The sequence below is a fragment of the Camarhynchus parvulus genome, chromosome 10, assembly GCF_901933205.1.
Source record: "Camarhynchus parvulus chromosome 10, STF_HiC, whole genome shotgun sequence".
NCBI lineage: Eukaryota > Metazoa > Chordata > Aves > Passeriformes > Thraupidae > Camarhynchus > Camarhynchus parvulus.
Window position 1 is genome coordinate 12,630,042 of NC_044580.1, and position 20,331 is coordinate 12,650,372.

At 57.3% G+C, this 20,331-nt stretch overlaps 2 long non-coding RNA genes and 1 other non-coding gene across 4 annotated transcripts in view; all 3 read right to left on the reverse strand.

Moving 5' to 3' along the window:
- The window catches only part of LOC115907275, a 40,399-nt gene extending 25,653 nt beyond the window's left edge, over nt 1–14,746 (reverse strand). The window contains exons 1-2 of the long non-coding RNA XR_004061034.1: nt 14,461–14,746; nt 9,447–9,701 (exon numbers count right to left, since the gene is read on the reverse strand). This is a non-coding gene — a long non-coding RNA (uncharacterized LOC115907275). The remainder of the gene's footprint in view (nt 1–9,446; nt 9,702–14,460) is intronic.
- A 1,367-nt stretch (nt 14,747–16,113) lies between these two features.
- LOC115907276 lies at nt 16,114–19,058 on the reverse strand. 2 transcript variants are annotated; one of them, XR_004061036.1, is made up of 4 exons: nt 18,025–19,058; nt 17,353–17,951; nt 16,978–17,230; nt 16,114–16,175 (listed from the first exon to the last, which is right to left on the reverse strand). It is a non-coding gene; the product is annotated as an uncharacterized LOC115907276 (long non-coding RNA). The 2 variants fall into 2 exon arrangements; XR_004061035.1 differs by lacking the exon at nt 16,114–16,175 and having other exon boundaries at nt 16,503–17,230.
- A 1,096-nt stretch (nt 19,059–20,154) lies between these two features.
- Nucleotides 20,155–20,227, reverse strand: TRNAR-UCG. Its single transcript has one exon. It is a non-coding gene; the product is annotated as a tRNA-Arg (tRNA).
- Between the last annotated feature and the right edge of the window lie 104 nt (nt 20,228–20,331).

A 20,331-nucleotide genomic window follows, 5' to 3' on the forward strand; every position in this document is an offset into this window, starting at 1 on the left:
TACGTTGTGTGGATGCTTTCAAGCCCATCCCTCAGCTGAAATACACCCAGCCACGTAAAATACAGCCAGACACGACCCCGTTCTCTAATAAGGAAATAAAGCCGAGTGGACCTGCATTGCCAGACCCCAGACAGCAACACTGTCTCTTTAATTTTCTCCCTGGCTATCTCATCCTTTGCACAAACTCTTTCCTCCCCGTGGCTTCTTCCAGCCTGGTGGGCAAAGTGGGAAAACATCATTAGGGAGGAAAAATAATTTAGTTTGTTAATCAGTATCCAGTGGTGGGAAACAAGAAAGACAGAGAGCTGGGCTGGCGGTTAGGGCTTAGGAAGGGCCAGCACAAAGCCCACCATTCATGACATCTGGGGCTGGGATTCTCATTGAATTAAACAGACACAAAGAGCAGAGGCATTTCATGCTCTCTTCACAAGAATTATCATATCTCCCTGGCACTAGGAAACCTTCAGCATGGGAGAGGGGGAGAGAGAGAGAGAGAGAGAGGGGAAAGCGGGCAGGCTGGGTAGAAATATGGGGCAGGGTAGAAGAGGCTTTGTTCCAGGGTTGGATTTATGGATGGGATGCGGCGCGTTGCTTTGCAGGGAGAGACAGGGCCCTGGCGCGCTGGGTCTAATAAGAATCAGCAAATGTGAAACAGGGGGCCCCTGTGTACCATGAAGCAGGGAAACCCACGTTTGACAAGCCAACAGAATAACCGCTCGCGTCTCAAGGCTGTGGAAGGATGCTGACGTTCCTACGAGATGTGTCGTCCTGTGTGTGTGTCAGCAAGAGGGGGAGAAGGGGAGAGGCGAGGAGTATAAACAAGAGACCAGGCAGCATCGTTCAGTCATGAAAATTAATTAGCTGATGTGCAAACCATGGCTGCCTCTTCCTACTGCCCTGCAAGCATTCCCCATAAAGCTATGGTGTGTGCAGAGCCTGTGACTGGGAATGACAGGGGCAGATTAGGCAGCTCCTTGGGACACAAGCCTGGCAGCAAGAAACCCACAGCCCGTGCAGGAAAGGTGAGGAGGGGATGATTAGTGTCCTTGGGGAAGAGGCAGAGCCCAGGGACCAGAAGAAAGAGAAAAGGGAGAGACAGGGCACCAAGCTGAGACCAGGAATCATGTTGCTGCAGCAGCATAAATTGGGGTGGATCTCAAAAACCAGCCATTAAAAAACCAGGGGCTGGTGGACAGCAAAACCACTTAGGGTTTAGATCACAAACTCTCTGGGGCAGGACCTGTCATCTCCTGCAGGCTCACACCATGGAGGCCTGTCCTTCTTGGTCTCTGGGCATTACCAGAAGATCTACTTTAAATACTAATTGCTCCATGATCAAGACCTGTGAGCTGCTGGGAGGCTCCCTACAGCATTACCTGTGGGAAGAGGGGATAGATCTCTGACCTCACATCCCCAGGGTAATTTGACCCCGTGCACTAGTGCCACAAGCAAATATTACTACCCAGTGATGAAGATGAGCAATTCCTGACCAACTTCATATATCCCATCCCCAAGCTTTCAGATCCTACTATAATATCATGTTTATTCTTTGGCTGGAACAACTACAGAAGAATGAGGGTGCCAGGGAAAAGGGGGAAAAAAGGGAATGAAGGGATGCAGAAAGTGATCGGCAGGGAAAAAACAGAGAAGACTCTTTGACATGGAATGTGCACAGTGAACACAACGTGCTGGAAACAAAGGGATGCAAGGAGAGAGGAGAGGCTGGGATGGGCATCTCGGCAGACATGTAGGTAAAAGTTGAAAAGGAAGCACTAATTAGCACCCAGACCATCACTTTCCATTAATAGCTTGTCACCGTTTCCTTGATGTTGCTGAGAGCAGGGAAGTTGGTATGTGTGATGCTTACCTGTCTCTATCTCATTAACAGAAGTGAGGGTGAGAACAGATGTTTATTGCCTGCATTCAGATAGACAGGCCCTTTGCTGAACTGAGAGGCAGGAGAGAGGGGGAAAGTTATGAAAGATGCTCATGAAACACAAGACAAACCCAAACAATGGAAACCCAAACGCAGGACACTTGGAAACCTGTGCCGATCCAGAAACGGCCCCAGGCAGGTATCAGGTTCCAGGAATTCTGGAAACACAAAACTGCTCAGTCAAATAATTATAACCCAGGGCAAATACACTGCCAGCTGGGGGAGAGTGCTCTGGTATTGGCACGAGGTATATGCAAGGGGCTGTGACTGCATTAGACCTGGGAAAGTAAAACAAAGGGCTGCTTACTTTCCAGACTGACTTGCTGAAGGTGTCCACTCTACTAAAAAACAGACAGCCAAGCATCTTACTGAGAGCCAGAATGGAGATACCCACCAGTAAACAAAGGAAAAAAAGAAAACAAAAAAGTGCTATTTCAGGCAAAGATAAATGTGCTTTGCATATAATCACTTTTGGATTAATTCTTCCAGCAGCTAAAAAAGAGATTATCCTTCCTATGTAAAACACAGAGGCCTCTCCTTTCCCTCCAACATGTGGAATGGCTCCTGACAGTGACATGGGAAAGAGGGAGTGTGCAAGGCAAGGCAAGGCAAGGACGCCAATCAGCAAGTACCTGTGAGCTGGTAGCACACGTCTGCTGGTGCGATGACGGGAGCGTGCGCGTGTGTGCACATTCCTAGGGACACCCCCGCTTCCACCAGCACATAAATCCACTACACAAGCCAAAGGTTCCTCTAGAGCAGGAGCCCAAACCTCCTTAGGAGGGAACGAGGGAAAACCAAAGGCAAAGAAAACATCAAGGCAGGGACTGAAGGAACAAAGGCTTCCCCCCTTTCAGCTTGGAGACATCTTCTTGGCCATTTAGCTCAGATCAAGTGTAGGCTCTGTTGACTCCCCCACCTATTCAAACGAACACTTTCAATAGTCTGATAGGTCTTTTCTGCTCTACAGCTTCTCTACCCCCGTGTTTGACGTCCCCAGCCAATGCAGTTAACGCCACATGCAGAAATACTGCCCTGAAGAGCCCTCGCTTAGATTGCGTGGTCAAGCACTTCAAAGTTAGGAAGTGTCCAATTTATGGCTGTCCACGCAACCTTAATTCCACCTCGCTGTGCAGCCTCTCTGGACAGGAAAAGAGGGAGTGAGCTAAAAATAGGCTGTGACCGTGTCGTCAGCCTCGTAAGGGCATGGGCAGGGAGAGGCTGAATTAACATCTCATGGTCAGAATGAAATCAGGTACCCCCCGACTTGCCAGCGCCTGCTTTGGTGCCTTCAACCATGTACATTTTTAATATACAGAAATCACGTGCATTCTAAACATACAGAAAAATGCATTATTTATAGCTAATAAATAATAGATTGTTTATATAAGCAAAAAGAAAAACAATTGTAGGCAAGTGTAACAAATTCCCCTTCCTCCACCCCGCACCCATCCCTGCTTCATCCTGTGCGGGCAGAGAGATTTTCAAGCCCCAAGCCTCGGCACAGATTTCTGCCACTATGAAATACAGGACTAATGTTATCTGGCAGCGGCAGAAGGCTGCTCTCCTGGGGCCGGCAGAGAAGGGGACTGCTGGGGCTGGCAGTGCCCAGGCCAATGCACCCACATACCCTTCACTTTTCTCTCCTGGCACCAGAACACGGAGGAGTTTTCTCCCAGGAGAAGGGTCTGTGCTGGAAGGATATGACCTAAAGGTGGAAAGGGGTGATGGAGCTGGCTGTGAACACCCTCCCACCTTCCCTGGCTGGTCCAGAGCTCTGCAATAAAGTGGTGGGAGTCCATGGTTTCACCCTGCTCCTAATCTGTTGCTATTATTATTCCAGGGAAACAATAAATTTTAATTTCCCCCCCCTTCAAGAGGCAAGCAAAGGGAAATCGTGATTTTGAACAATTCATAATTCAGCTAAACCTGAAAGGAATTTAAGGGACAAAGAACAGGCATTTCTCGACTCGAAGAGCTTCCCCCAGACGAATTTCAAGGGCCCACAGCAAACAATGGGAGTGTCAGAGGTTCTCAAAAAGAAAAAAAAGTTCAAGAATCTTTACAATAAAAAGTGTTAGGCAACACAGAGGTCAGAGCCAGCTCCTCCTATAATAAATAGCACGACTACCCTACATTAACTATAGGAGACATTTTAATGCAGTGCCTCAGCTTCGTGCTAATTATACTTTTTCACCATATTTTGAACCTAAGAAAAAATGTCATCAGTTAATTATAACAGATGAGGGAGTGTGAATACTTCCTCAATAAATAATGCCTTGATATCTCATATCCAACAAGCTGCGTGCTCTGCTCTGAAGGTGCCCAGAAATATGTCCTCTCAGGAAATATATCAAGAACTGATGGTCCCATAAGCTGGCTTTGTTTCCAAGCCTTGATTTTCAGCCCAATAATTAAGTGATTTTTATGGATTGGAGAGAGTAAAGGTCGTGGGACTGCTGGAATGGTGCCAGAGAGAGTAAATGTTTAAAAATAAATAAATTCCTAAATCAAAATGAGATACAAAAGACCTCAACAAATTCCCCCCACGGCTGCATAGGTGAGCACACAGACACAATTTGGTTTCTGGACCCATGTCCCATCCTTCCTGCATTCGTGGCATCTCCATGGGAGTCTGGCATGCACTGAAAAAGCCTGGTTTTAATGAAACCAAGCCACTGCTGCCAGCATGCCATCAGGAGCCAGCCACCACTGTCCACCTACCCCGAGGAGGAGGAGGAGGAAGGGCACCATGCCCCTACTGCTGTGCCACCCTTGGCACTGCCCCCATTGCACCCATCCCTGCCGAGGCTGCTGGGCATCCGGGGCCTGAGGACGTTCCTCAACTAAGCCATCTTTCTTTCAGCTCCCTTCTCCACCTAGCACCCCTCACTTCCCCCTCTGAAGAGCCGGGATTTGGCGTGGGAAAGATGTCTTTGGGCTTTTCACAAATCCAGTATCCCCTTGAACCAAAACCAATTAGCCTGGCCCAAGGTCCTGCCATTGAAGGACCGTCCCTTCTTTTCAAACCCCCGCGGGCTCAATTGCTCTAAGGAGCCTGGATGTGAATGAGCAAAGCCCGCTTAAAGTGGTACTTAAGGCCAGACCAGGGTGAAGGAAAAGAGAAAGCCTCTATAGGAACAGCAAGCTGAGTTTCCAAGAGACAGCTAACTGCCGGAGGTTGTGTTCTTTTGCTCCCCCCATTTTCTTTTTTTTACCCCCACTCCTTAGCTTTCGAGGCAAACGCTCCTAACCAAACCTGAGCCCCTGAATAAATATTAGAAAACACGAAAGCCAGAACCTCGTCCTGACTCTGTGCGGGAGCCCGCCCGTGGGAAGTGTGATGGCCCGGCCTCGTATGCCAGCTCTGGTCACAAACACGTGCACTCAGAGGGACAGAGGGATGGTGAGAAGCCCGAGTTGATGTTTTTCCAGTTTGGGTGCTGGCAAACATCTTTCTAAGGTGACCAGGCTTGTGGGCACGAAACACCAAAATCCCCAACCTGGACAGGGTGACTCCCTGTACCATGTGCTGGGGAAGCCAGCGTGGGCAGCCTCATGTCCATCTTATGCTGGTGGTCCCTGGTGACACCCAGAGACTCAGGGTGACTGAGGGGCTGCAGTGTGGCAGCAGCAGTGCCAGGGTGACACGCAGTACCCACACCATGAACAGTGTGTGCGCACCACCTTGTGCCAGGCGCCTCAATGCTGATGCCAAACCAGCACCTTCCCTCCGGCCACACACACACAGGCAGTTGTGATCCCTCCCTGGTGGACGAGCAGCACCCATCCATGGCCACAGGTTGGATGGACCCTCCAAGCTCCTCGGCTCTGCCCTTTCTGCGGCGGCACAGACAAAGCCAGGGCAGAGCAGCAGGTAAGGGGAGGCTCTGTCCGTTTGCATCCAGGGTGCAGGGAGGGCATGGGAGCCAAGAGAGACAAAAGAAATGGCTGAGCCCAGCCTCAAGAGTGGAACTCGCCATTGCCAGGCAGTTCCACAAAAATGCCCATTGATGGGATTTCATCCATAGCCAAGCGTGCACGCTCACACAGCCTGGCTTCCAGGGGAGCTCCTTCCAACAGCAGGGCCTGAACAGCCCCTTCTCCACCTGACCCCGAGCCCTGGTGAGTTTGGCTTCCCCAGGTATTTGGTATAAAGCCCCTTCATCTCATGCACCAAGCCAAACCCACTGCATGGCGGGCAAGTTTTAGGAAAAGGTGGGAGATCCTGAGCTGGAGCACGCGATCTCCCAGAGCGTCATTTCCGTGGGGTGAAACCCACAAACTGTATTTTCCATTCATCCCCCAATGGCACATGCTGATTCTTCTGTCGCTGTCTCCCTCTGCCCATCCCCAGCTCTGCCTGAAGAACAAAGACATCACAACCCAGCTCCAGGAACCTCACCCATGTTTGGCCTACGCTGCATCCTATTGCTCCACCAGGAGAGTCCCACTGAGAAGAGAAAGAACCAGGAATGCCAGGACAAGGACTCTCATCTCAGCACGCCCCAAAAAGACGCCTTCCCTTCTGGATTTTGCCTCTACAGGGGCAAAGACGCATCCAAACCAACAGCTACCCTAACAGGGCAAAAAGCAAAGCCACATAGGGAATTGTGTCCAGCCAAAATCTATCCCTGGCCCGAAGACAGACCCTTGGGGCCCTCCCTTCCAATATGGCACTTAAAAAAAAAAAAAGGACAGAAAGCAGAGACCTGTCGGTGGGCTGCCAGGGACTCTCTAGATGCAGCAGGTATGCCACAGGCAGAGATTTGCTGGGGAGCTTCATCCACTGCCTCACCCCCAACCCACACATGCAGGAGCTGGGGATTCTCATCCCGCTGTCCCTCATCACTCATTGCCACCTCCCTTGTTAATTGAGGGGGTGCTGCCTTCACACCTCCTCGAGGCACGCATAGGTTCATGCCAACAATGGGGGCAAGAATGAAGCATTAAAGCAGCAGAGGAAATTCAACCTCAATTTCTCTCTCCTGGACGGTAAAGGCCAAATCGCTGAGTCCCTGCCTCAGTCCCCTTCGGGGGAACTGCTCCGGGGTAAGCGTACCAAGTACATGGCCTGAAAAAATACCTGAAAAATCAGCTCAGGAGAGGTGATTTTGTGGAGAAAAAAAAATAGTAAAAGTCAAGAGTGGTTTCTGACCAGCTGATTGAATAGCAAGGTGAAAAGGCTGGCATCAATCCTTTGTAAGAGTTCTTATGTAGACACGGATTTCCACACTTCCATTTTATTTCATAAAATTATATATATATGTATTTATATATACACACACAAAGACATTTATTATATGTGTGTATATTTTTTTTCCTCAGATCCTCTTTTTATATTTTCACCTTTTGCAATTACAAAGGCCAGGGACAGAAATACCTCCTGGGTTCTGCCAGTGCAGAACACTCCCACCAAACAGATTTTCTCTAACATGCTGGTTGAATGATTCCTCCTGAATTACATTCATTAGGAATTTGAATGTTTCTTTCCTCCATCCCCCATCAAATCATTACTCCGGAATAAATGCATTCATCAGCCACCTTGCTCAGTTCCCTCTTGCTTTGTTCAGTCTAGTTTTAAAGCATCTCCACTGAAACTGTTTGCACCTGACTCGATGCTAGCGCACGAAAGGGGGAAAAAAATAAATGGGAGAAGAATTGAGCGCCACTCACAATATTGTGAAAATAATTGGAAAATTATTTCTTAAAAATAGCCAACATAATAAAGGAGGGAAAGGACTACATTCCTTCCTCCCCACCTCCGATCTCTTCCACAATTTCTGGGATTGCATCGAGTATACATATTCCAGATGGGCTGGAGAGAAGGAGGTTGGTTCTTAATGACACGTCTTTCGCTGCCTTTGGAATGAATGATTCATTCGGATCTTGCCGAGACTCGGTGCCACAGTTGGGTTACATTTCTAGAAAATCCGTATCTTTAATTCTGGCGCTGCGTGTGGGACCCAGCAAATCATGGAATTACTGCTGTAACTTCGGATTAGTAACGCTTTCTAAATGATAGTCTAATTCCAGGCCTTCATGCTTTTCAGCGTTCACACTCACACAGCCTTTTCCCTGGGAGGCTTCCTGTGGAATTAGTGCTGGCGTCTTCGTCTTTCTCTGCCCTTTTTAATTTCTCCAATGACTTCTCATTAGAATATATAATAACAGCTCCTCAGAACTTTTCTTTCTCCCGGTATAGCCAAATTCAGGCTGAGATCCTTTTTCCTTACTGTGGTTATGGCGGTGCTTTGCTGGCCCTGGAAGGGTGCACAGGCAGATTTAGCTTGGCGGGCCTACGTGCCATCTGACGCCATTACCCCGTGCAAGGGAAGGTGGAAAACCTGCCTGCGAGGTGCGGGGGGCTCCCACCTCTCGCCGGGGCTCGGCCCCGCGGTGGTCCCCTCTCCCTCGGCAAGGGATGCCCGCTGCGGAGGATGGGGCAGGGTACCCGCGCTCCGCCTCGCCGAGCAGTGGGAAGGCGGCAGCGCCTTTCCCAGCCCTCCCCATCTCCCGCAGCATCTCCTGGGGGGCAGAGAGCCAGCTAAGAGCCCGCTGCCACAGGAAGGTTTCTCTCCGCAGCCTTCCCGGAGCTGTCACGACCCGTGTGGGTTGGCGGCAGCGCGGGCATCATCCCCGCGGGGTGCGAGCGGCCAGCGCCGGGCGAGGGGCTGCTGGCGATGCTCGCAGCCTGCCCCAGGGTGCCGGGGGGCCCGGGGGACCCCGCTCCCGGCCAGGGGCGCTCGCCCCACGCCAGCTGGGAAAACGTGCCGGGGAGGCTCGGCGGAGAGCACGGTGCTTTGTGTCGCCATGGGAACGGAATGCAGATGTGCCAATTGCTTTTCTTTTCTTTTCTTTCTTTCTTTTTCCTCTTTTTTTTTTTTTTTTTTATTTGCCAGACATTGTAATACATATTATGTTTCAACTTCTGGGGCTTGCAGCGGAGGTGAGGGAGGCTTTGTGCCTTGCCAAGCGCTCGGCTCCCAAAGAAGCCTCAGGGCCGGGCGGCTGCACGCTGGAGGGGTGCACCCAGCAGCGGGACCCCTTCCCCAGGCATCCCCCCGCAGCTACGAACAAAAGCAACAGCCACCATGCAAGAAAAGTGATCACATTCTCACCAACTTGACCTTCCAAAGGGAGGCCAGGATCAAATCCAAAGCCGAAAAAATAGAGCAGGGGAGAGAGAGTGGGGGGGAAGAGAGAGAGAGAGAAGGACAGATATCCAAAAGCTGGGGGGTTTCGTGGTCTGACCAGTAGGCTGGGACGGGGGGAAGGTTTATTTGGGGAGGGTGCTCGCTCTCTCCATCCTCCCAGAGCCGCAACACTCCGTAGCCTAGGAGTGAATTTCGACGTGCGTTTAACCGGTAATTAAACCCCGGATTTATTTGGCAAAGGAAGAATTGGCGCAGGGCTCGCCTCGCTGTCCCCGTCCCTCCCGCCTGCTGCCGCGGAGCCCCGGGCTGCCCGGAGCGGCCCGACGGGGAGGTCGCGGACCCGCAGCCCTTACCTGGAGCCCCCAGGGCGGCGAGTCGGGCCGTCTCTGCACTGCCGGTCCTGGTGCGGCCGCTTCCCCTGGGCGAGCAGGTCTGGAAGTCATTTCTACTTTCGGTTATCTAGCTTTATGATGGCTCCACAACACTCATACAGCTAGATAACCAAAGACAGAAACATCCCTCCGTCGGGGATGCCGGCCATCCGTCCGTCCGTCCTTCCGTCCGTCCGCTCCAAGGTGCGGGCACGGCCGGGGCAGGGCGGCCAGGAGCTGCCACCGGGAACCACACACACATTAAAAAAAATTTAAAAAAAAAAAAAAAAAAAAGAAGAAAAAAAAAAAAAAAGGAAAAAAAAAAAAGAAAAGAGAGAGAGAGAAAAAAAGATAAATACGAAGCAGAGAAGATGAGCCGGGGCAGAGCCACGGACGCACGGCGGGCTGCCGCGGGGGCTCGGAGCCGAACCGCGCCGTACCGAGACAGGTCGGGCTGTGCCGAGCTGAGCCGAGCCAGGCCGGGCCGGGCCGGGCAGCGCGGGGCTGGGCCGGGCTGGGCTGGGCTGCGGGGGCCGATGCGAGGCGCTCGGTGCCCAGCCCGCCGGCCCGGCCCGGCGAGCGGCACTCGCGCTCCCGCCCCGCTGCCCAACTTCTACTCCCCTCGCATGGTAATCGCCCCCTTTGGGAAGTGACGTCACGCCGCGCCCAGCCAATCCCCGAGCCCTCATTTAAATCAGCGCCCCCTTTCCCGCGCTTTCCAGCCCGGGATGGGCTGCGCGGCGGGCCGGGATGGGACGGGGCGGGCCGGGATGGGACGGGGCGGGCCGGCCCGGCTGGGCTCGGCACCGGGCGGCACCGGCCCCGCCGCCGCTCCTCCCGCCCTGCCCGGCCTGTGCCGGGGCTGCGCCGCGGGTCGCTCGCCTCCCCTACCCCCTCCCCGCTCCCTCCCCGCCCCGACGTGCCCCCGGCGGCACCGCCGCTGGGCCGGGGAGAGGCGAGCAGCACCCCTGCACAACCCTGCACCTGCAGCTAACCTCCCTTTCGCGCTCCCCGGCACTGCCCTCTCCCCTTTTCGCCTCTTTCCCTTTCCCCTCTCTTCCTTTTCCCTCTCCCCATCCCCTCTCCCCTTCACTCTCTCCCTTTCCCTGGCCTTTCCTCTCTCCCCACCTTTTCCCTTTCCATCCATTTTCTTTTCGTATTCCCGACTCCTTCTCCCATTTTTCCCTCTCCTCAGTGTTCCATGCACCCCCCCCCCCCCCGCAGCGTACCTCTCTCACACCTTCTCCTCCCCCCGCAATGCCCTTCCCGTCCGGCCTCCGCACCTGGGGGCAGCCCGAAAGGCAGAACCTTTCTCCGCAGCCAGACTCGGGGCCCCCCGTCCCGAAACGTGCCCCGGGAACGCACCCGACATCCCCCACAGATCCTCTGTGCTCCCCATTTCCCCACACTTTTAATTATTTCCCCTCCAGGTTCTGCTATTTCCTGCGCAGATTCTTAACGCGATGTGCGTGTAGCGGCGAATCCGGCACATACAAATAATAACAGCAACAATAATCAGACTAAAATGCCAGGAGGTAAATATGATTATCTGGGATGCTTAACTGACCTACTCCTCACTAAAAAAAAAAAAAAAATTAAAAAATAATAAAAATTGTAATCCCTCGCCGCTTCTGAACATCGCCTTTCTTTAAATCCCAGACGAGAGTAAAATGTGACCTGCTACAAAACGAAGCGATCTCGGCGGGAGCAGCCGCGGCAGAGCGCTGCCTGCCGGTCCCGCCGCCTCCGGCTCCCGGCGAGCTCCGCTCGGATTATTTATTTCTCCCTCTCTTCGCCCTCCCCCCTCTCCGCCATCCCCTTTAAAAAAATTTAAAATTAAATAAATAAAATCTACGAGCTCAATCAGGCTAAAAGCTAAAGGACGAGGGCTGCCAGCCCTTTGCGAGCCGGCGCTGCTCCCGGCGCCCAGGCGAGCCCGGCCACCGCTGCTTGGCTCCCGGGAACTGCCCGTTCCCTCCCGCCTCCTGCCTAACGAGAAACGGGCCCGGCTGTGCTCCGGCCGCCCCGACGGGGCTGGGGAAGGTGGGCAGAAATATTTTCTCCGTCCCCAGCCCCTCGGTGCCATCCCCGCGGCCCGGAGCCGCTCGGGAGGGGACTTGGCCGGCGTTTATTTTAATCTATCCTGGAGACGGGGGGGGGAAATTGCCATAAATGGGATCTCCTTAATTTTACGGCCTTGGATTTTCTCCTAATTTATCGGTTTTGCTGTTGGGGTGGTCGCTGCTAGAACGCTGGCGGCTGGGGCGGGGGAATCGCCCGGCCGCCCCGCTGCCTCGGAGGGCAGCCCGGGGCCGCGGGGACGGTGGCACCGAGCGGGCACCAGGGGCTCGCCTGGCCCGGGACCGGCCTCGCTGTACCCGCTTTAACGCGGGAGGCCCCGTTACTCACCGCGGGGCCCCGGTGGCGGGGAGAAGCTTGGGGCGCCGCCGACACCTTTCCCCGCTCCCGGGGCCGTTTCGGCGGCGATGCGGCCCCGCTCCAGCCCCGCTGTCCCTGCGGCAGCGGCGAGGGGGCCCAGCCGGGCAGAGCCAGCCCAGCTAAAGCGCAGCTGTGCCCGGCCGCTGCCGCCGTGCGAGATCTCCCGCCCGCCGTGCCGAGCCCCCGGGCCGCCCTGTCGCTCAGCCGAGGATGCTGCGGGTAAACCACCGCACCTCGCCGGGCTTCTCGGGGCTGGAGACGAGATGCTCTCTCTCTGCCGGTCAAAGGAGGTGATTTTCTTGGCAGAAATATATATGATATTATTTTTCTTCCCTGCTCCTTTCCGGCGATGTTTTGCTCTGCTCGGAGCTCTCGCCTTGACCCTGTCTCTCCGTGTAGGCAGAGCCCCAGTACGTGGGAGAGAATACCATGCGCTCGGGGTATTTTTGTTTGGTTTTAGGCTTGGGTATTGTGGGAATTTTTTTTTAATTTCCGTTATTTTGGGGAGATTTTTTTTGTGGCGGGTAAGGGTGGTTTGGGCTTTCTTTTTGGCGCAATTTTAGCAGGATGCGTACAAAATGGCTCCTTGGCACAGAGCAAAGCACCATCGAGAAGCCTGGGGAGGGATCGGCGGGGCTGCCCTGGCTCCGGAGCTCCAATGGCATCACCCGGCGCCAGCGCGCGTCCTCCTGCCCCGGGCCGCCCACGGGGGCCGCGGGACTCTCCTCCATCTGCACGAGAGAAAAGCCCCCACGGCGGCGGGCGGCCCGACGGGACGGGGAGGGACGGCAGTGCCGTGGCTCTGGCCATGGTGCTGCACCGGCCCCGGCCCTGCGGACCGGCCGCCCCAGCCGCGGGCAGGACGGCCCCGCCGCCCGCTCCCTCCTCGGGTGACCCCGGCGCCAGGCAAGGCGGGCGGCCCCGCTGGCCGCACCTCGGAAGAGCCCGGTCACCAGGCCGGCCCTGAATTATTTAACGTGATCGCCCAGGAACGAGTCCGCTGCCTTCCCCTCTTCTACGTCCTGCACGTCTGACGTCACTTTTCTTTAATTAGGAGAAGTTATTTTTAGCCAACCTGGAGTAACCCCCCACGCCTCGCAGCCTCGAGCTGCATCTTCTCCTAATTTGTTTTTTTTTTTTTTTTGCGTTGGTTTTTCTTTTTTTTTTTTTTTTTTGGCGGGGGTGGAGGGGGGGGTTTGCTTCTCCCCTCACCATCGGGGCTTGGCAAAGAAGCGGCAGCTCCCGACGGGCGTGAAAGGAACGCGTGGCTTTGTTTAGTAATTAAAAGCCGCTTCTGAGCAAGCCCCGGCGCCGAAAAGGGAAAGCGGCTGCGTCTCACCCCCGGCTCCTCTTTTCTCTGCGGCCGTCGGGGCCGGGACCCAGGTGGGGACCGCCCCGGACCCTCCTCGCTTGGCGGGGCGAGGTGCTCCCCGTCCGGGGCCGGGGGTGGAGGCACGTCGAAGGGATCCGGCCAGGTGCAGACTCTCAGGCCACCTGCACTGCTATGATTCGGGTTTCCTCAAGGCTGAGGCCTAAAATGCGTTTCACTTCCAGGGTGATACAGGGGAAATAAAAACAAAACAAAACAAAACACAAAAGCCAAACAACAATCCCCGAGGAATTAAGCAGTCGCGGGAAGGCAGGGAGCAAAAAGGAAGGATGAACGGGGGAAAAATAGAAAATTTAAAAAATTAGGGTAAAAACGGAAAGAAAAATAAAATTACAATAAACAAGGATGAAATAAAATAAAAATGTTTTTTCCCTCCTTTTCTTCATTTTCTCTCTCGCTCTTTTTTTTTTTTTTTTTTTAGCAAAGGAAATGCATACAGCAAATGAAAAATGAAAAAAAAATCCACCAGCACCAGAAGCTGGTGACAGATCAGGGCACAAGCAGCGGTAGCCCCGTTGCTGTTCCTCAGGGGTAATTCCGAGCAGGGGAGCGGGACGCCCTGATGTCCTCCCCCTCATCCCTAAAATCAGGCCCTGCAGCAGCACCCGCTGCACCGGGAGGACGAACTTCCTCGGGAGCCCGAGATTTCTCCCGCGGCCTAAAGCCTGGGTGTCCCGGGAGGCTCGGCCTCATCCGGGCGTTTTGGCCGGTGCCGCTTCTCCCACCGGCGACAGCCGAGGTTTGGGGGAAACCCGGCATCCCCGGCAGCGCTCGGCCCCAGCTCCCCGCCGTCCCGTCGGGGCTCAGCCCGCCCCGGGCCCCTCTCCCGAGCTGCAGCGTGCCGGGCATCCAGGGAGAAGCTGCCCGAGCCAACGCGTCCCCGGTAGCAGAAGGCGCCGGGTGTTTCCCACTCGTGCCCCGCCAAGGGTGAGCCGGGGCCGGGCAGCGGCGCCGGGCGGTCCCGGTCCCGCGTGGTGCCGGCACCTGCAGGAGCCCAACTTCCCGGCGGGAACCGGCCCAACTTCGTATCCCCCCTTCCTCTCTCCCTGCCTCCCTCCTCCCCCTCCGGCTGCCGGTGTGTCCCCCCCGGAGGACACTGTGCCCCCGCACCCGCCCGCCTCCCGGGGCCGCCCCGCCGAGGCGGCGATGCCCGGCCGCGACACTCACTCTGCTGCCGTGCGGAGGGCAGGACGGTGGTCCCGGGAGAAGCGGGCGGCGAGGCCATTCCCCTCCCCGGGGCGGGCGGAGGGGCGGGCAGGGCTGCCCCCTGGCCGAGCGGCGGCTCCCGCAGCCCCCAGCCCCGGGCGCGGACCGGCGGGGGCGGCGGAGGCGGCTCTGCCCCGGCTCCGTGCGTCTTCCCGGCTGCTGCCGGTGCCGGCTCTGCTCGCTGGCCGGGAACTGCCGCCGCCGGCAGGCTCTGCCCGCACTGACGTCAGCCCGGCAGCCGCCTATTCACTCCAACCATGGCGGAGAGGAGGAGGAGGAGGGAGAGGGGGAGGGGAGGAGGCGGTGGGAGGGAGGGGGAGAGGAGGAGGACGGGAGGAAGGCGGCGGTGGCGGCGGGGGCTGGTGGCTGGCAGGCTCCGCCGAGCAGAAAGCGCAGCCCCTCCGCCTCACCCCTTAATTACCCCCCGAGGATGGGGCTGCGCGGGGGAGGGGGGCCGCGTACCCCCCTTTTTCCCCGGAGAGCCCCTCTGCCTCCCGCTCCCCCGGGGCCGCCGTCGCTCACCTGGCCGCCCCACCGGGCACCCCACTCTTCCCCCGGCCCCGGGCAGCCCCTCTCCGCGGGGAGAGCGGGGCCAGCTCCCCCCGCACCCCGACACCCGAGTCCCCTCTTGGCGGTGCCCCCCATCCCTTGAGGAACGGACCCGGTGCCGGCGGACAGCGAAAGGGCTGAGGCCGCCCCTAAACCTCCTCTGGCCCGGGCAGCTCCCACCGCCCCCCGGCCGCCTTCCCGGCCCCGCACCGCTGTCCAAATGCTGAAAGGACCCGAGACTGCCCGGTCCGGCCCGACACGGCTCGACACGGCACGGCCCGGCATGGCCCGGCATGGCACGGCCCGGCATGGCGCGGCAAGGCACGGCCCGCCTGCGGGGCACAGGCTGCCCCCGGGCCGAGTCCCCGGCCCTGGAAAAGGGGGGCCCCTCCTGTAGCCGTGCCGGGCCGGGCCGTGCCGTGCCGTGCCTTCCCCGACGGACAGGCCGAGCCCGGAGCCCGGGTGGCCCCGACAGCCGCAGCGCGGGGCTCGGTGGGCACAGCGAGCTGGAATGGGGCGCGGGCACCGCGCTCCTCTCCTCTCGGTCTCTATCTTCCCTCTCGTCTTTACAGAATCACGCACATTCTGCACCGCCTGCAGCCTCTGCTGCAAGGCTCAAAAAGCCCTCCCCAAAAACCCACAACCCCCCCACACCCCAGTCCCTCCTGGCACACCTTTACTCCGCTTCCGACCTCTCCTCTTCCTTCCTGCGTTTAACCTGGCTCCTAATTTTTATCTCCGATTCACTCCACCGATGCCCCGGAGCGGCTCTGGGGAGTCTCTCGCCGCCCCGATGAATACACAGGGATCCCCAGACAGGTTTTCTATGTAGGAAAAAATAAACCGATCGAGCCCGAGAGATCTGCAACAGCCGAACACGCCGCCTCGCCTTTACATTCGTGTTTTTAAATTCCCCCGTTATTTTCCTTTTTTGCATCTGCGAGTTGCCACGAAAGGAAATACAACCCCAAATGCCACCGCCAGCAGAAATCGGAGCTCGTTGCCAAATTCCGTAGTATTTTATTTTAAAAGCAATTAACACCATTAAAAAAAAAAAAAAAGAAAGCGTGTCTTCTCCTCTTCCCGGGGAGTGTAAGAAATCCTTTTGCTCACACAGAGTCGAAAACCTAATGGCATTGTCGTTAAACACGAAAAGGAGAATATTAAGAAATTGCAACACTCCCTCCCGAGCGCTCCCCCCCTCCCAGTTTATTTGCCCTAATAATTAATTCACAAGAGCTTAACTTCGGTGTAACCCCGGCGGTCTTTTCATTAAAAAATCCCCGCGTTTCCTATTGAATTAGCTCTGCTCCATTGTCGCTGAAATGAAGACGCCAAACCAACTTTTACCCTGAGCATTTTCTCACCAGCCCAAAGAAAAGTCTCTCTCCTTTTTCTTTTCTCTGATTTTTTTCTTTCTTTTTTTTTCTTTTTTTTTTTTCTTCTTCTTCTTTCTTTTTTTTTTTTTTTTTTTTTTAATTCAAGCACCCAGGCGATGGACGTGTCCTGCAATTTAACTACTTTCAAATTCTTTGTTCGGGTCCCACCGGGGCTCTATTGTCACCCTATTGAGAGAGCTTATTGCCAAGTCAAGCCTGAGCGAATTGAGACACGCACGGGAGGAGCCCCGGGGGCTGGGAGCGGGATCCGTGGGGCTGCTCGGCCCGGGGGGACCCCGGCCCAGCCCCGAGGGAGCGGGCACGGAGCGGGGCAGGCGCTGCCGGCAGCCCCGGGCCGGGATCACCGGCACCGATTCCACAGGAGCCGCAGCCGCCAAAGCAGCCCCGGCCCCGCAGAGCGCAGGGCTTGTGATGGGGCAGCCCCGGGAAGGGGCTCCCCCCGGGATCGGGCTCCTTTGAACCCTCAAAGCATCCCCCGCAGCAGCGCCCTGGCTCGGGTACCACCGCTGCGGGCACGAGAGGGACTTACCTCGGATGCCCGCGGTGCCGCCAGCTTCCCTCCTCCGCTGGTTCTCCCTTAATCCCGAAAAGGAGGGTCCTCCTCTGCTGTCATCCCACCCCCGACCCCTCCAGCTCGGAGCCGGCTCCCGCCTGTCTCCTGTCGCCCTCTTCAGCGCTCACTTTGGGAGCTCCGGGGCTCGCTTCCCGAGCAGGGAAAGAGCGGGATGTTGGGGTGCTCTGCTTTTCTCTTTTCCTTCCCTCTGTCTCGACTCCTCCCCAGCCTGAAAAAGGGGTTGCGAGCTGGAATAGGGGGGTACGAGCTTCACGGAAGGGTTATTTCAGGAGAAAAAGAAGCTGAAAGAGCAGTGCTGGGCACGGATTCCCACGTAAGCCCGTACGTCACCTATAAAAACTGCCCGTTTCTCCCGTTTCTTGGCTCCGGGGGGGCAGCTGAGACACCTCTACCTGTGGAGGGGGGGGGTGAAACACCGTTTAAACCGGCACCCCGTTAAAAAGGTCCTGCTCCAGCTGGGAGGGGAAAGCAGAACGGCGGGATGCTGGAAAGCAGGGGCTGCCTCTCTGCATCATCACCCGCTGCCCCGTGGTGATGTTTGGCCTCCCCCTGCTCCCCCAAAACACCCATCTGGAGCCCGTCTCAGCCTCTCGATGCCGGGGAGAGAAGGAGCTTCACGGGATCCCAGGGCGATGGCACGGGAGGGCCGCGGCGGGGACAGGGGGGCACTGCGGCCATCGCTTCCCCTCCTCGCCGCCGTCCTCCTCTTGTGACCAACGGCGGCTCCGCCGTGTCCCGGGGGAAGAGGAAGCCCTTGACCCCTGGCCCCAGGGGCAACGGGGTTAAACAAAGTCCCACCGCCCCATTATCCGACAGACAGCTTTGAGCTCCCGGCGGGGAGCGGGGTCTCCACGAAGCTGGCGAGAAGTCGCGGCTCCCACCGCCGGTACCGGACCCCGACGGGGCGCACCTGGGATGGGGATGCTTCTCTGCATGACAGACAGACATAAAAACAAAAAACATAGGGAATTAAAAAAAAAAAAAAAAAAAGACGATACACACCCCATTCCGACTTATGCACTGCAGCCAGCTCTGCTGAAACGGCGGATTTCTGAGGTTATTTCGGGTTGTGCACAGTTGTGATTTTCTTTTTTTTTTTAGTGGTGCCGTGCCTTGCCGAACCTTCGTGCCCGCACTCAGGTGAGGCACAGGCAGCCCCGGCCCTGTCCTGCCTGCAGACAAGGCAGCGGATCTCGTTGTCATCAACCCTCCCCAGAGCGCTGCCGCGAGAAACAGTTAGAGAATTTATTTTTGCTATTTACGCTTTGGAGAGAGGAGAAATTTTTTTTGATGGGGAGGGTTTAGATTTTTTAGAATTTGATTTTTTGCGAACGCTATGAAAATAAGGAGATAAAAAACGCCAAATAAGAAAAATCGGCATTAACACAATGCATCGGAGGGGAGAACAAGTGCACCCAGGTCCTTTCCTAGAGCCACCCGGGAGCCGGGGCTCCCTAAACCGTTCTTCCCTTCACTCCACGGCGGCTCATGGCTCCTCCATCCCGGCCAGAGCACCCGCAGTCTTGGAGCATGTCTCCCCGCCGGCTCCGCACCCCGCGCCCCGCCGAGCTCCCGCAGAAAGACCCGGGAGCCTGGAGCCGGTGCGCAGGCGGCCGAGGACAGGCAGCCCCGGTGGCTCCCGGCAGGCTCCGGCGAAGCGGGTGCCTCCCGCTGCTGGGGGATACCGGCTGAAGCACAACCCCACTTCGAACCTCAAGCTGGGGGGCGGCAGGGACTTTGGGGGGCACCGAGGGGCCGTGGAACGCGTTCCAAGCCGCAGAGCCCTGCACGGCGCCCTGAGCGCGTGTTCCTCGCATCCCGCACCGCTCCCACGCTGGCTCTGCCTTTCCGGAGAGCGGAGGGCAGCAGCGGCCCCTCACCCCCATCCCCCCGAGGCTGCACCCCCGCGGGAGGGTGATGAGGGGCTGGAGCGGGTGATGTGGAGCGCCCGGGCCCCTCCTTCCGCAGGGGCCGGGAGGACCGAACGGGGGTCCCGGTGCCCGCGGGCCCTGCCCGGTGCCGCACGGGGAGCGGGGAGCGGGACGGGACCGGGCGGTGTCCGTGCCCCGACGGCCCCGGGGGGCCCGGCCCGGCTCGGCCCGGCCCGGCCCGCAGCGGCGGGGCCGCAGCGCCACCTGGCGGCTCGGCACGGCCCGGCTCGGCTCGGCACGGCAATGTGAGCGCGGGCTGGGCTGTGCCGGGAGCCGCCGTCCCGGCCACAACAGCTCCTGCACCCACCTGTCGGCACCGCGGCACCTCCTGCTTCCCTTCCTTGTGAACCCACATCTCATCCCTTCCATCCCATCCCTGGCACCCTGAATCCCCCGCACCCTGCACCCACCTGCCCTGCAGCTGGCATCCCAATCCCTGCCCTGTGACCTTTCCCTGCACCCGGCATCCCATTCCTGGTACCCTACATCCACACCTTGCACTTCACATCCTAGCACCCTAATTCCCAGCACGCTGCATCCCCTGCCCTGCGCTCCACATCCATTCCCTGCACCTGTGGCCTTTCCCCTGCACCCTACATGTCCCCCACATCCATACTCTGCACCCCACACTCTATCCTTCGCACCCTACATTTCGTCCTGCACCCTACATCCCATTCCTTGCACCCTAAACGCCCTGCATCTATGGCCTTTTCTCTTCCTGCAATCTGCATCCCATTCCTTGCACCCAACACCCATTCCCAGCACCATACATCCTACTCCTTGCACCTGTGGCCTTTCCCCTGCACCCTACATTCCATTCCCTGCACCCTACACCCATTCCTCGCACCCCACATCCCATTCCCGTCACCCTACCTCCATTCCTTGCACCCTACATCCTCTTCCTGCTCCCTATAGCCCGCTATCCCACAACACCCTGTGCTCATGTTCGGCTCTCCACCCGCTGCTCCATCCCCAACCTATCTGTGGGGTTTGGGGTTTTTAGGGCGACAAGCGCGGTGCGCGCTAGCCCCGCCATCCTGAGCGTCCCAGCCTGCTCGCTTCCCGCGCCCCGCCTCTTCCTCGGGCCGGTTAAACTCACGCAAAAGGGGCACCGGGAGTGCGGCGAACCCGGTACCGGGACCGCAGAGCCCTGGCACGGGCGAGAGGAGCAAAATAACGAGCACGGACAGTGCTGTTAGCGCGACCGCGGCAGGACTCGAACCTGCAATCTTCTGATCCGAAGTCAGACGCCTTATCCATTAGGCCACGCGGCCACCTCCACTCCCGCCTCCCCGCGTGCCTTACTCAGGGAATCCCGGCGGGCCGTACCACGCGCGGGAGGGGGGCGGGACGGGACGGGACGTCACGGCGGCCGGAA